Genomic DNA, 15,490 nt, shown 5'->3' with positions numbered 1-15,490 from the left:
ATTTAGATCACTTCCATGTCTTGGCTATTGTGAATAGGGCTGTTATGAACATTAGGCTGCATGTATCTTTTTGAGTTATAGTTTAGTTTGGATATATGCCCAGAAGTAAGATTGCTGGCTCATAGTGTAATTCTATTTTTAGTTTTCTGAACAAACACCATACTGTTTTCCATAGTGGCTATACCAGCTTATATTCCCACCAACAGTGTAGAGGGATCAGGAAGGGTAGATTCTTGACATCTAGCTGGAGAAAGCATAGCAACACTTTCACCTGAAGTTTATTTGGAAAGTGGAAAATGATCGTAGTGAACTGGATATTTGGGCTAATGAGATTTCCACCCAGATTGTTGAAGGCGCTGCCTGGTTTCTTGCTGGTTTCAGCAAAATGCTAGAGGAGAGAGATAAGCTAAAGCAAAGACTTTTTTAAAAGGAGAGATAGGGCTTGCTGTTTATGAAGATCCCCACCTCTCCAGATAGGAAATAATGTTAAAATTTTTTAAGAAATAAATTCTGAGCAAAGATCCAAGAATCTCTCGGGAAATCATGGTCTAAAGATGAAGCTGAGGGATTTCCCTGGTGGCCCAACAGTCAAGACTCCACACTCCCAGTGCAGGATGCCTGGGTTTGAACCCTGGTCAGGGAATTAGATCCTACATGCTGCAACTAAGACCTGGTGCAGCTAAATAAAATTAAATAAAATAAATAAAATTTAAAAATCGGAAGCTGAGGGGAGGTATGACCATGAAACCCTGTCTTAACACTTCAGGAAGGTCAAAGGTGGTGCCTGAAAGCACTGTTTTGTCACACTGTACCTCTAAAGACTTTAAGGGTGTGACTCACCAGAAAAGTCACGAGTGGGACAAGATTCTGGAAGAGGTGACAAGTGACACCAAGAGGGATGTATGGAATGCTAAGAATTTACAGGAACTGCCAAGAGAGTAGAGTTTGTGGCTGAGAACACGGACTATGGTTTAAATTCTAATTCTGCCACTTACTGGCTACGTGACATTGGGACATGATATTTGTCTTTGCCCCTTGATTTTCCTCAGCAGTAAGATGGGGATCATGGTACATCCATCATAGACTTGCTGTGTGGTTTAATTGGCTTAACACATGTAGGCACCAAGAAGCATGCCTGATACATGCGGGATGCAGGCTAAGTCACTTCAGTCAGGTCTGACTCTTTGTGACCCTATGGCTATAGCCCAGTAGGCTCCTCTGTCCATAGAGACTGTGATAAGTAAGTGAGTTATTGTAAGATGTAACGGAAAAACCTGAACCTTTTGGCCTGCCTAATATTTAGGGAAGGAGAAGTGAAAAGGCTGTAATTCTTAGAGCAAAGCTGAATGTGGCCTAAATTATAATTTGGGTGACAAAAGAAACTATAGCCCTAATTTATTGTCAGAGGCTATAGAGGCTATCCCAAGGTGTTTAGACATGGCAAAGACCCAGGGGCCAATGTGAGAGTGGGTCCTTGAGCTGTTAATTTGCAAGTGGCAAACCAGTGACACAAAGAGCTAAAAAGTGAAAAGGAGAGAGAGAGAGATTCTCTATGGTCTAAGAACACTTAGCATCAGATAATCAGAGCTAGAAGAGATCTTTATGAGTTTGTCCAATAGTATAGATTTTGTCAGAGGAAGAAGCTTGGAGAGGAAGCCGCAGAGCTACTAGCGGCAGAATTTGACCCAGCGCTGAGAAACCCACAGTTTCCTGGTGCCTCCAACACAGAGTGGGCATCAGTACCACCTGCCCTCTCTGTACCAGTCTGGGCAGGGCCTAGTCAAAAATGACTGGTACTCATTGTAAGAGAAGGGCTGAAATAAAATAAGTGTTAATTCTATTTTTTACACTTTTAACTATCATTTATTAAACACTTGCTACATGCTAATCACAACTGCATGAGGAGAAATCATTTTTGACCAAGAAAAATTTTGACCATCATATAGATCAACCTAATACATTATTTAATTATGATAAAACATTATAAAGTGTATACTATTATGAGCCTGATTTTATAGATGAAACAGAGGCACAGAGAGATTGACTTATCCAAGGTTACACAGCTGGTAAGCGATGGAGCCAGTTTACAATTTCAGGAGGCCTGATTTCAGAGCCCATGCTGTGAACCCCTTTTCCAGACACCGGTATGAATGTGCCCACAGTCTCAGGGGGCTGGTCGGGCACCTGGGCCCTACCCTGACCCCCTGGAGTTAGGAAACCAGCTTCCCTTGGGGAATTAAATCAGCCCAACCTCTTGGGCCCTATTCAGAAAAAGCACATACTGGCTCAGCCTTGTGATCTCATGCCGGCGGGGCTTTGAGACAATGGAACAACTTTCAGCACCAGGCATCACCGTGGAGACAATGTGCTTCTCCAAACACCAACCCCCAGAATAACAAACACGGCTGACTTCCACAGCATCGAAGTCTAAATATTGAATTGGAGCATCCGTGCCTTGCCACGTGTGGTGATCTTTTAGTGGAAAAAAGCCGGCGGTTCCTATTGTCTGGATTCCCCAGGGGGAAGATCTGAAGCTGTTTCTCTAGCTCTGCAAGACTTCTGCCGCCTCTCTCGAGACCCCAGTCTGAAAGAGGGCTTGTTTGATGTAAGCCAGGCTGGGGGACCCCTCCACATTCCATTGTGATCCTTACTGACCTAGAGCAAAGTAAAAAAGTCGGGACAATATGGAGAAGTTTTCCTAAAGCTAAAAGTATTCTAGTTTCAGAACCCTATTTATGCTGCTCAGCATCCTTTTTGTGGCTCTTGTGCTCTGCCCCTCTATCTGTTTCTCTGCACTCACCAGCTGCCTCCTCTTGTGTGTTCTCTGCATCCCACAGGCGCTCATCATGGCTTCTCCAGCCCCAACTCTGCTTCATGACTTCAGTCTCCACTGCTCACTGCCCCGTCCCATCAATATTTCTTTGCTCACATTTTGCTCACATATTTCTAGAGAGAATCTGATTAACTTCATGATTCTTTTACACCAGACCATGTCATGCGTTACTGGCCAGCCCACCAGCCAGCTGCCTTTGGGCCAGATGGCTAACACTGGTTCAATCAGCTGGCATGGTCCAAAACACAATTGTTCTTTGAGCAGGTAGCAATAGTGGGCCAGTTCCCCTTGAAAAGGGCTTAAAGGGCAGGTTTAATGATTGATATGGATGGCATGCAGTCCAATTCGGAGATTTTGCACCAAAGTTGAATTTGCAATTCTCCACTTAGGAAGGTTTTGGAGTCATGGAATGGGAAGGTCCACCTGAAACATACAAGGGGACTCCAGAGCATTCTGGCTCTGGGAGATGTAGCCAGGGGAGGACTCACACCAAATGGTCAGGATTTAACCCAAGGGGGTAGTTGCTGAGACAGAAAGGAAGACACAGATTCAGACATAATTTGGAAGAAAATAAGTAAGTGTTGGTGAAAAACTGGGTATCGGGAACGAACAAGAAGGTAGATAGATGGTAGCATCAGTCGCTGAGCCAGAACATAGGAGAACATAGTTTGGGGAGATGAAGGAGAAATGGCCAGTTCCATTCTGACTTGCTGAGATGTGAGATATCCTGCTGGGTTTACCAATAGGAGGTTGGCTGTTCAAGTGTAAAGTTTAGAAAAGAAGTCTGAGTTGGAAGGATAAATGTGAGGAACTTCAGCATGTTGGTGGTTCAAACCATGGAGAGGATGATTTCACCCCGGGAGAAGTGGAGTGCATAACTGATGCTTGACAAACATTTGTTGGAGAAATGAATGAGCTGGCCGGGTCTTGGGATTTATTCATGTTTCAGGTGGCAGAGTAACTCACTGAGACCTTGCACTGGAAAAGCAAAATGGTGAATGGAAAGAATGTGGGCTTTGAAGGCGACACCAAGTTTAATGACAGATTGACACTTACTAGTTGTGTGCCTTTGGGCTTCATCCTTAACCTCTTATAGCTTTAGTTTCTTCATCTCAAAATGGGTTTAATGATAATCACCTCATCAGGCTGTCGAGAGGATTAAATAAGACAGCAAGATTAGGGCTTCAAGCACAGATTTTGGTACATATAGTTGGCACTCAACAGAGGTTTCAGACTCCAGCCTCCCACAAAGGAAGCTTTGAAATACCAAAGACCATCCTGCTGCTGCTGCTGCTGCTGCTGCTGCTAAGTCTCTTCAGTCGTGTCCAACCCTGTGCGACCCCATAGATGGCAGCCCACCTAACAGAGATTCCAAGGATGTCATTCCCTTAGCCGGTGGTGTCTCAAAAACACCCACTGATAATGTAAATAATCTCATTTGGAGCGAACGTTAGGAGCCTTCAGCTGGACTTTTCTGGTGGTACTGTGGTTAAGAATTCGCCAGTGCAGGGGACACAGGTTCAGTCCCTGGTCTGGGAAGATCCTAAGCCCATGCGCCATAACTACTTTGCACCTGTGCTCCACAACAAGAGAAGGCACCACAGTGAGAAGCCTGGGCCCCGCAGCAGAGAGTAGCCCCTGCTTGCTGCAGCTAGAGAAAACCCGTCCACAGCAACAAAGCCCCAGTACAACCAAAAATTAATAAGTAACTTTGAAAAAAGAATTTTTTAGTTAAAGAAGAGTCTACATCTAAGGCCTGGATCAAAGAGCCCTCCTGCTGCCCACTCCTACCTCCTGCGTGGGTCCCCTGTGACAGGCTGTGCCTGTTCCTGTGGTCACACCCTCCTGTGGATGCTTCCCACTTTCAGGACACCCACAGGATCTCCCCGCATCCCCAGCCCCAGGGAGCCTTCCTCGCACTGCCAGCAGCTGTCCAGGCCCTTGTCACAACTCCAGCATGTGTGCCCAGATCCCTAGTCACTGACAGCTTCCCCTGAGCCGAGAGTTCCCATTCTGGCCCATATATCAGGCCTACACAGACAGGAAACACACAGGAAAGGGTGTTCCCTTCATTTAATATCAAATATTCAGTACTTGAACATTAATTTACTTCAAGTCATACAATTTTTTTCAAAGAAAGTTATAGAACATTGTTGGGAGAAATAGAGCAAGATCAAAATCAATGGCAAGCCCATCCATACCAGGCTAGAAGATTAAAAATCAGAAGGCAACGATTTTCCTGGAATTTCTATATAGATTTAGTGCTGCTGCTGCTGCTAAGTCACTTCAGTCGTGTCCGACTCTGTGCAGCGCCAGAGACGGCAGCCCACCAGGCTCCCCCGTCCCTGGGATTCTCCAGGCAAGAACACTGGAGTGGGTTGCCATTTCCTTCTCCAATGCATGAAAGTGAAAAGTGAAAGTGAAGTCGCTCAGTCACTACCTATTAATGCTCCCAAAGGATAATTTATAAGAGCTTGAGACCTAGATAGCATATTAAAAGGCAGAGACATTACTTTGCCAACAAAGGTCTGTCTAGTCAAGGCTATGGTTTTTCCAGTGGTCATGTATGGATGTGAGAGTTGGACTATAAAGAAAGCTGAGTGCCAAAGAATTGATGCTTTTGAACTGTGGTGTTGGTCTTCACTCTTGAGAGTCCCTTGAACTGCAAGGAGATCCAACCAGTTCATCCTAAAGGAGGTCAGTCCTGAGTGTTCACTGGAAGGAGCTGAAGTTGAAACTCCAGTACTTTGGCCACCTGATGCGAAGAGCCAACTCATTGGAAAAGACCCCGATGCTGGGAAAGATTGAAGGTGGGAGGAGAAGGGGATGACAGAGGATGAGGTGGTTGGATGGCATCACCAACTCAAGGGACATGAGTCTGGGTAAACTCCGGGAGTTGGTGATGGACAGGGAGGCCTGGCGTGCTGCAGTCCATGGGGTCACAAAGATTCGGACATGACTGAACAACTGAACTGAGAAATGAATAGTGATGTTCAGTTACCGAGATTAAATGGTTAAAAGGACTGAAGCCTCTTTTTAAAGGGTATGATAGTAAATGTAACTTACCAAATTTCATAACATATTACAAAGAGATAATTATCCGAACCATAAGGTAACAATGGGAAAAAATGATCAGTGGAAGGGATTAAATGATCCAAAGTTAATCCAGTATATAGTAAAACTAGAAATAATCCAACAGTGAAGAAAGTAATTGCCATATAATAAATATGTGCGAAAGAACTATAATTAATACAGAGTAAAGTTATACCTTATACTGTTTTCTGAAATAAAGTGCAGACTACATTTTGTGCACGTCTGAAAAACAATCCATAAAGACAAGAAGGTATAATTCCACATTTATCATATTGGACGAGAACCCATCACTGAAGACAACAAAGATTTTCAAGTTAAAAAATAGGAATGTTTTATTAAAGAAAATATAGACAATTAATTGCAAGAGGAAAATAGCCTGGAAAAGATAAACCACGGATACATCTAAAATATATTAATTTTTGCTTTTTCACAAAAAGTTAAAATCAGTGCCCAGATTCCACCCAGTAAGCAACAAAAGAGATAAGCACACAGTTTACACAGGAAGTACAGATGGTAAATCAAAACATGAAAAAGTACATATCTCTACCGGAAAGAGAGAAATGTAAACAATCAGCTATGAGGTATCAGCACATGCTTATCAAACTAATCAAATATGGTGGCAAAACCCTGTGTTGGAAGAGCCAGGAAACAGGCCAGATAGTATAGAGACCTTCAGGGCAGGGACTCTGGAACCATGTTGCTGTAACACCAACTCCTCCATGGGCCACTTCTGAGACCTTCCATGAGTGACTTCACCTCTCTGTGCCTTGGTTTCCTCATCTGTCAAATGAGGCTTTGTTGTTGTTTACTCACTCAGTCCTGTCTGATTCTTTTGTGACCCCATGGACGGTAGCCCACCAGGCTCCTCTGTCCCTGGGATTTCCCAGGCAAGAGTACTGCAGTGGGTTGCCATTTCCTTCTCCAGGGGATCTTCCCCACCCAGGGATCGAACCCACGTCTTCTGCATTGGCAAGTGGATTCCTTTACCACTGAGCCACCAGAGAAGCCGATGTATGTATATATATATAAGGAGCTTGGAACAGTGCCTGGCATGTGGTAAGAACTGTACACATGTTACAGTTATTATCTATAGATGGCATGCCTTTCCCAGCAAGTTCTCTCAGTTGTGGTAGAAAGGGCATGGACTCTGGTGTCAAAAGGATCACTCATTCAACAGCTATTTACTAAATGCCAGATCCAGGGGCAAATCTCAGTTCCATTAATTATGAGTATTGATGATTAATTTTGGCTTTACCAGGTCTTCACTGTGGCATACAGGCTCTTTGTTGTTGTACGCCAGCTTTCTCTAGTTGATGCAAATGGGCTACTCTCTAGTTCTGCTAGTTTCTCTTATTGAGAGAGAATTGTGGTATACGGGCTCGATCATCGTGGTATAGGCCTTAATTGCCCCCACGGCATGTGGAATCTTGGTTCCTGGACCAGGGATCAAACCAGTGGCCCCTGAATTGGCAGGCAGATTCTTAACCACTAGACCACTAGGAAAGTCCTCCATTATTAGTGATGTCACATTGTGAAAATCACTTAGGAATATTGAATCTCAGTTTCTTCCATCTGTAAAATGGAGTAACAAAATCTGCTGCTTAGTCTGGCTTTAGGGGAATGACATATTGCACAAGAAAGTAGATAAGATGGGGCTTGGCATGTAGAAATCCTTAATCCATCCTTAATTCCTCACTTCTCCCCCTAGAACTTCAGTCCAGTCCCTATCTATGGTCAAGGAGTTTGCTCTCAGCTACCTGCCAGTTAGACTAGATTAAGATCTTCCGATGGCCCCAAATTCTGAAGCTCAATGTGCAATTTACCTACAAAATACATGAATCAGAATAACAGCACCAATCCATAAAATCTGGTGTTTTGATGTGCCACAAAGCCTCCTTGTATGCTGCAAATGCAATCCGTTATTTCTGTATTTACTCTCCCATTCTTGCTTGCTTTTTGGTTCCCCTGTTTGCTACTGGCCTTTTTCCGGTAGTTTAGCCAGCCTGGTGGGTGATCTCAGACCACTGCCAAACCTTCCCCATGACACAGGGGCCATAAAGACTTCAAATTTCTCCCTCCCCAGGACTATTTGCATTCCCCCCCACTCGGGGAGCAAGAACTCCTGGAGACTGAAAGCTGGCACAGAAGGGGCACTCAGTAAATATTTGTGGAATGCAAGAATGAATGGATACATGAAATCTCTGCATGATAGACTTTCAGCTGTGATGGGAGACAGGAGAGAGGGCTCTCTTTAATGCAGACAGTGACCAGAATTCTTCAGATCACCTCATGTGGGTAGAGGGTTGATACTGAAAATGTTTAACACAGAGAACAGTGCACCTGGAGACCCCTGCTGGGGTTAAGCATCACCTCTTTGCTTGTGGGCTACTAGAGGCCCTGGGCTTCCAAAGGGAAGGGTTGAGGAGAGGGTGGGAGGTCTAAGGCCTCCCAGCAGCTGGTATTCACCAACAGGTATAAAAGTACTTTGGGCTTCCCAGGTGGCTCAGTGGTACAGAATCCACCCACCAATGCAGGAGACATGGGTTCATTCCCTAAGTTGGGAAGATCCTCTGGTGGATGAAATGGCAACCCACAGTATTCTTGCATGAAAAGTCCCACACAGAAGAGCCTGGTGGGCTATAGTCCATGGGTTTGCAAAAGAGTAGGATACGACTTAGCAACTAAACAACACATAAAAGTACTTCAGTGTCCCAACAACCAACACAGCTGTATCACACACACATGGCTAGAACCCAGGCTCGGTTAGAAGGTTGTATAGGAATCAAGAGACTTCCTCTACCCCCTTCCGTGGGCCCCAGTTTCCCATCTATAAAAGAAAAGTCAGACTTTTTTTTCACATTTATTTATTTTGCTGTGTTGGGTCCTAGCTGTGGCACTTGGGATCTTCACTGTGGCACGAATGATCTTTCCTTGCAGCTTGTGGGCTCTAGAGAATGTGGGCTCAGTACTTGCAGAGCGTGGGCTTAGTTGCCCTGAGGCAAATGAGAACTTAGTTCCCCACCCAAGGATTGAATCCACGTCTCCGGCATTGGAAGTGGGATTCTGAACCTCTGGACCATGAGGAAAGTCCCAAAGTCAGACTTTCTAACCTTTCTGATCCACTCCCCTCTGATGGCCTTGATTTCAAAACCAGTTTGTAAAAGGCTGTGGTATAATAGAGAAAAACGGATGCTCTGAAGCTGAAAAACCCAGTTCAAATCCCAGCTGTTACTTACTAGGTGACCTGGGTCCAAATCAATGAAATTTTCTGAACCTTCACTTTTCATTAATTCAAACAGTATTTAATGAGCACTTTTTCTGTGCCCCATTGTGAGGACACTCTGGTGAACAAGACCTGGTCTTTGCCATCATGAAACTCACTGTCTGCTTAAGTAAGGCTCCTTGGATGCAAGTGACAGAAACCAACTCAAGCCAGCTTATGCAAAACCAGAATATGTTATAAGGATGTAGGAGAATCTGGGGACCAGAGGGTAGGAAGCACCACCAACCACACTATTGCTCCCAGCATACCTGCTGCATTGTCGGTCCTCTCTCCTCCAATTCCTGATTCCTGTAAGCCTCAGTTAATATGACACTCCAATTCCAAACCTCTCGAAGAATCTGATCATCACAGCTTGGGTCATGTGTCCACTCCATCCGATCTTCTGTGACAGTGGGGCTGGGCCAGTCAACACAAACATAGCCTCAGAGCCTCGTTCATACGGATGGGGGAGGGGTCCAAGTCCCAGAGAAAGAGGGGCTTGTGGATCCTGGAGTCTACTCCACAGCCTCATAGGGTGGTTGTGAAATTAAATGAAATCCCACGGAAAGTGGCCTGTGTACAGCCAGGGCATGGACGCAGCACTGTGACGCCTGGCCCTGGTCATAGCTGGTGCTTCACTGCGAGGAATTACTGATAATGATAATATCTTTCATGTCTCTGGCTTGCTTTGTGTTCATTTTCTCAGTGACTGCTTTCCTTTGCTTTGATCTCAGACCCCACCTGACTGAGCTGGCTTGTAAGTTAGCTGAGAACACAGGGGGCCCAGGCTGACCCTACCCACAGCTCAACATTTGGCCCATACACCTGGTGGGTACCTGAGATGCTAAATGAATGAATGAGTGAATAAGTGAATGTTCTCCCATCCAGCCCTCAGTGGTCCAGGAGGGGCAGATGGATGGCTGAAGCAAGCAGGCAGTGCGGGGCTTGAGGGAGATGTCTTTGGAATTTGTCTCCTTTCCACCCAGTCTTTGTTGGAGGACCTTTCTTTCTCCCTGTGCTTAGTATCCTTAGGACCAGGAGTTCAGCTCCTTCTAGGAATTCTAGGAGGGATCAAGGGCTGGGTTCAGGTCTTCCCCAGACCAAGTCTGATTTGTGGAATTACATGGAACCCCTGACTTCACCTCTCATTACTGAAAGCATTACCTCTTGTTACTAACTTCACCTCTCATTGGGCCTCAGTTTCCCCAATGGCAAAATGCATGGTTGGGGATGTAAGGACTGACTGAGGTTGGAGATGAGAAATGGCTTCCCTGAGGCCAGCCTAGAAGGGCAGATTGGAGAGGCCTTCCGCCCAGCTGCTCCGCGCCCTCAGGAGCACCTCAGCCGCTGGCCCATGACGGATGACTTCACCGGCTGTGTGGCTGAAACCCGAGCCTTCTCGCTAGGAGCTGAGCAGGAAGTTTTTTTCCTGCTGTGGGAGCTTTTGTTCTACTAGCCTTGATCATTGGGCAGAGGAATTTCCAGCCAGCCGACGTCAGCCTAGACTCTGGCCAAGCCCATCAGACCTGCAGGGGGCCTGAGGAGGGGCTGTGGGCAGGTCAGAAGGTGCAGAGCTTCAGGCACCAGGAGGCGTCCCTCCTCTCTCTTCAGAAGCTTGACTGGGGTCGGCTCCCCATCCATCACTCAGGAGGAAAGCCCAGGGAAAGCTCATTCACCCTGAGAGTAGATAGAAAGGTGGGTGAAAAGTGGATTCTATTTCTGGTCCAACTACTTACTGCTAGCTCAATGCCTTGGACTAGACACTTGACCTCACTGGCACTCTACTACCTCATCTATAAAATGGGGATAATACTCCCTCAGACCCCCTGGTAGTGGGTATTAAATGTAAAGCATTTAAAACTTCCTGGTACATAATAAATGCTCAGTAAAGATGAGTGACAATTTTTATTATCTCTTCATTGGAGAGGAAAGGAGATGCCATGTGGGGGCACCCAGTAAAGGGACCAGTTCAAAAACAGAGGCTCCCTTTGCTAAAAGATCAGCATGCTTTTCTGCTGTGTGAATCCAGCTGTGCGTTCCTGCCCAGGATCTCAAGCCTCTGCAAAGGTGACTGCATTAGTTTCCACAACAAAAGTGCATTGTCTCATAGTTCTAGAGGCTTGAAGTCCAAAACCCAAGTGTCAGCAGAGTTGGTTCCGGGGGCTGGGAGGGAAGGATTGTCCCAGGCCTCTTTGCTTGGTGGGTGGTTGGCTGTCTTTTCTCTGTATCTCTTCACCTAGTCTTCTGTGTGTGTGTGTGTATCTATGTCCAGATCTCTTTTTATTAGGACACCAGTCATATCAGACTATTGCCCACCCTCAAAGACCTCATTTTAATGATTACAATCTCCATCTCTGAATAGGGTCACATTCTGAGGTACTGGGGATTTGGACTTCAACATATGGATTTTGGGGGTGTACAGTTCAACCCCAAAGAATGACCTAGGGGGAAAACATGATGCTCAACTGAAAGGTGATTTTCATATCTTTCAACCCAGAAAGGATGAGACAATTTGGAGCAGAAAGGCCTTCTTGACGTCTGTCAAACCCTCCTTGGGACATGGCTATTAATTCTAGCAGTGTCAAGCCTTAATAGCATCAGAACCTAGTTGTGGAGCCCAGATGATTAAGTTACTTATTTTCTACTCTAAACTTTCTGCTATCCATTCCTAATTTCATTTGCCAAAATTCAGTGTGAAATCCAAGATTCGCCTAAGAAAACTATGCCATCTTCACTTTCTTTGGCAACAGAGTTGGGTAAAAGGAACGCTGACTAGGGAGCGATGGATCTAGATTCTAGTTTATGTACTTGCTGTGTGACCTTGGACATGTGACCTCCCCTCTCTGAGCCCCACTCTCCTCAACTGTGAAGTTGTGTGTGTGTGTTCATGCAGATACAGGGAGCTGGAGGCAGAGGGGTCAGACTGCGACTATAAATGGGACTAAGTGAAAGTGAAGTTGCTCTTTGCGACCCCATGGCCTGTAGCCTACCAGGGTCCTCTGTCTACTCGATTTTCCAGGCAAGAATCCTGGAGTGGGTTGCCATTTCCTTCTCCAGGGGATCTTCCCAACCCAGGGATCAAACCTGGGTCTCCCGCATTGCAGGCAGATGCTGTACCATCTGAGCCACCAGGGAAGCCAGACTTAGCTATGGGATGCTCTTGTAACTGGGACTGCTGTGGGACAAAGCTGGCACATCTTCCTTGAGTGTCAATTTAGCATAGACTGTGACTTTAAAACTCCAAAACACACAGGTGTATCACAGAGGAGCATGCAAAGTCATGTGGACTTTTAAGGCTTTAGAAAAACTAGAGAAACTCTTGGCTTGTGGCTGTTGTTCTGTGTTCCACTTTGACCCCTAACACCTGGGGTAGGACCGCTTTCCCAAGTGCCAACAGGGGTCCTTCATGGGGAAAACTTGAGATACTTTGGACTAGGTGTTGGCAAAAATGTTCCAGCTTAGAGTCCACATGTTTCTGGGTCTGAACCCACTGGGCACACTGAGAACCCCCGGGCGTCTTTCATTCCTCACTTAGTTTGAGCTTCCTCTTCACTGTGCGTTTGAAGGCCAGGCCAGGGTGAGAGGTCTACGCCAAGTCAGAAGAGCCGTGGCTGGGAGGAGAGGTGCGCTAGCAGTGGATTTGGTAGCAGAGGAAGCGGAATTAACCGCTGGAGGAAGCAGCCTCTGGCAGCTGCGTGGGGAACTATCTCGGGGCTTCCCCGTCTTCAAGTTCCTCTGATGGTCAAGTGGCAGGAATTTGAAAGTGAGAGTCCGCCTTTCCCTCAAGCTTCGCCCTCTCAACTCTCTTTTACTGCAGAGCTTCTTTAAAATTTTTTTTTATTTTTAGAAATTGAAGTTTAGTTCATTTATAATGTTGTATTTGTTTCTGGTATGCAGTAAAGTGATTCAGTTATATATATAAAAATGTATACATATAATTTTTCAGATTCTTTTCCATTATAGGTTATTACAAGATATTGATTCTAGTTCCCCGTGCTATGTAGTAGTTCCTTTGTTTATCTATTTTATGTATAGAAGTGTGTATCTGTTAATCTTGAACTCCTAAAGATAGAGCTACCATATGATCTAGCAGGCCCACTCCTGGGCATATATCTGAAAAAGATGAAAACTCTAATTCAAAAAGATACATACACCCCCCAATGTTCATGGCAGCACAATCTACAGTAGCTAAGACATGGAAGCAACCTAAATGCTCATCTGCAGATGCATGGCTAAAGAAGATATGGTATATATACAATGGAATATCACTTAGCCATTAAAAAGAACGGAATAATGCCATTTACCGGAGAAGGCAACGGCACCCCACTCCAGTACTCTTGCCTGGAAAATCCCATGGACGGAGGAGCTTGGTAGGCTGCAGTCCATGGGGTCGCTGAGTCAGACACGACTGAGCGACTTCACTTTCAATTTTCACTTTCATACATTGGAGAAGGAAATGGCAACCCACTCCAGTGTTCTTGCCTGGAGAATCCCAGGGACGGGGGAGCCTGGTGGGCTGCTGTCTCTGGGGTCACGCAGAGTCGGACACGACTGAAGCGACTTAGCAGCAGCAGCAGCAGCAATGCCATTTACAGCAACATGCATGGGCCTAAAGATTATCATACTAAGTAAAATAAGTCAGGTACAGAAAGACAAATACCACCTGCCATCACTTATATGTGGAATCTAAAAAAAATGATACAAATGAGCTTATTTACAAAACAGAAAACAGACCTAAAAAGCAAACTTATGTTTACCGAAGGGAAAATAATTGTAGCAGAATAAATGAGGAGTTTGAGATTAACAGATGCATACTACTGTATATTAAATAGATCCACACAGTGAAGCTTCTTGAAGGGGGAGTCTGCACTCACCTCCCACTCCCTTCTCCGTCTGCTATCTTCTGGCTTCTGCCCCAGCCCCCACCTACACTTGTTCTTAATGAGGTCCTGAGTGCCTCCTGGTCGCTAATGACAGTTTGTCCTCCTCCATCCTCACCTCACCAGCCTCCTGGCAGGACGCTCCAGCTTTGGGGTCACTGCCCGCCCTGGGCTTTTTCCCTTCATCTCCAGCTACCCCTTCTCCATCATCCCTGCAGCATGGTCTCTGTTAGAGCCTTCCTTCTTCTATACACCCTCCCTATGCCTCCTCATCTACTCCTGCAGCTCAGGACTTCTCCATCTCTAAACTCTCCATCTCAGGCCCAGAATTCTTCTGAGGCTTCTGACCTGGCCACGTGGGTATCCCCTGGGCATCCCTTGGGGCCTGTACATCAGCAGGGCTCAAATGGAGTCATCACCTCCTCCCACACCCTGTCCTTCCACCTGTGTTCCAAGCTCCAAGACCACCTGAGGGGCTACCCATGTACCTCCTTCTCTCCCTTCCTTTTCTCATTTTATCTGTAGATGAACTGCTTGGCTTCTGTTCAGCTCATAACCACATTCATCTCCCTGAGGCCAGGGTTTGTTAATTGTGCCCCTCGGGATCTGTCACAGGGCGGGGCAGAGTTGGGTCCGCAGTAGGACCTTAATAAATATGTGTGATCTGAGACTTCCTCAGCAGTCCAGCGGTTAAGGCTTCTTCCAAAGCAGGGGGAACGGGTACAATCCCTGGTCCAGGAGCTAAGATCCCACATGCCTCCTGGTCAAAAAACCAAATCATAAAACAGAAGCAATATTGTAACAAATTCAATCAAGACTTTAAAAATGGTCCACATCAAAAACAAACAAGCAATGTGTATGATTAGATCCTGAAGGGAGGTGAAGCCCAGGTTCTGGAGACCCCTTTCTCCAACATTCTGGGAAGACCCACCAGTGGGCATGGGAAAGAGTGATGCAGAGACCTGGGATGTTTGTCCTTGTTCTGTCCGTCACTAATTGCCTGTGTTGTTCTATCTATGAGGGGAGGCCTGCAGGCTGCTCACAGGGCAGTGTGTGGTGGAGGAACAGACTAGAAGGAGGGACAGATAGTCCTGCTGTGCCTTGGGCCAGCCTGGCCAGGAGACTCACCTGCCTCACAGGGCAGGAAGCAGGCAAGCCCTCCGTGATGGATGCCACAGAGAGTGAAGAACCAGAGCACAGCGAGGAAACCCAGCCCCTCCTCCACGCTGTCCTGCTGCTCTAGAACTCAGTCCCCTGCCCAAGTGAATGTCCTGTGTGATCTGCCCGCCAGCATCCCCATCTGCCCCCTCCCCTGTGATACACGAGTAAGAATTGGTTTGTCCAGCTGGCTTGCAAGCTGCTCGGGGATTGTTTCCCTGAGACCATCCGATTCCAGATGACCTGATAAATGCGATTTTTAAA

The sequence above is a fragment of the Oryx dammah genome, unplaced genomic scaffold, assembly GCF_014754425.2.
Source record: "Oryx dammah isolate SB20612 unplaced genomic scaffold, SCBI_Odam_1.1 HiC_scaffold_26, whole genome shotgun sequence".
Classification (NCBI taxonomy): Eukaryota; Metazoa; Chordata; class Mammalia; order Artiodactyla; family Bovidae; genus Oryx; species Oryx dammah.
Note: the sequence above shows the minus strand (reverse complement) of the source record.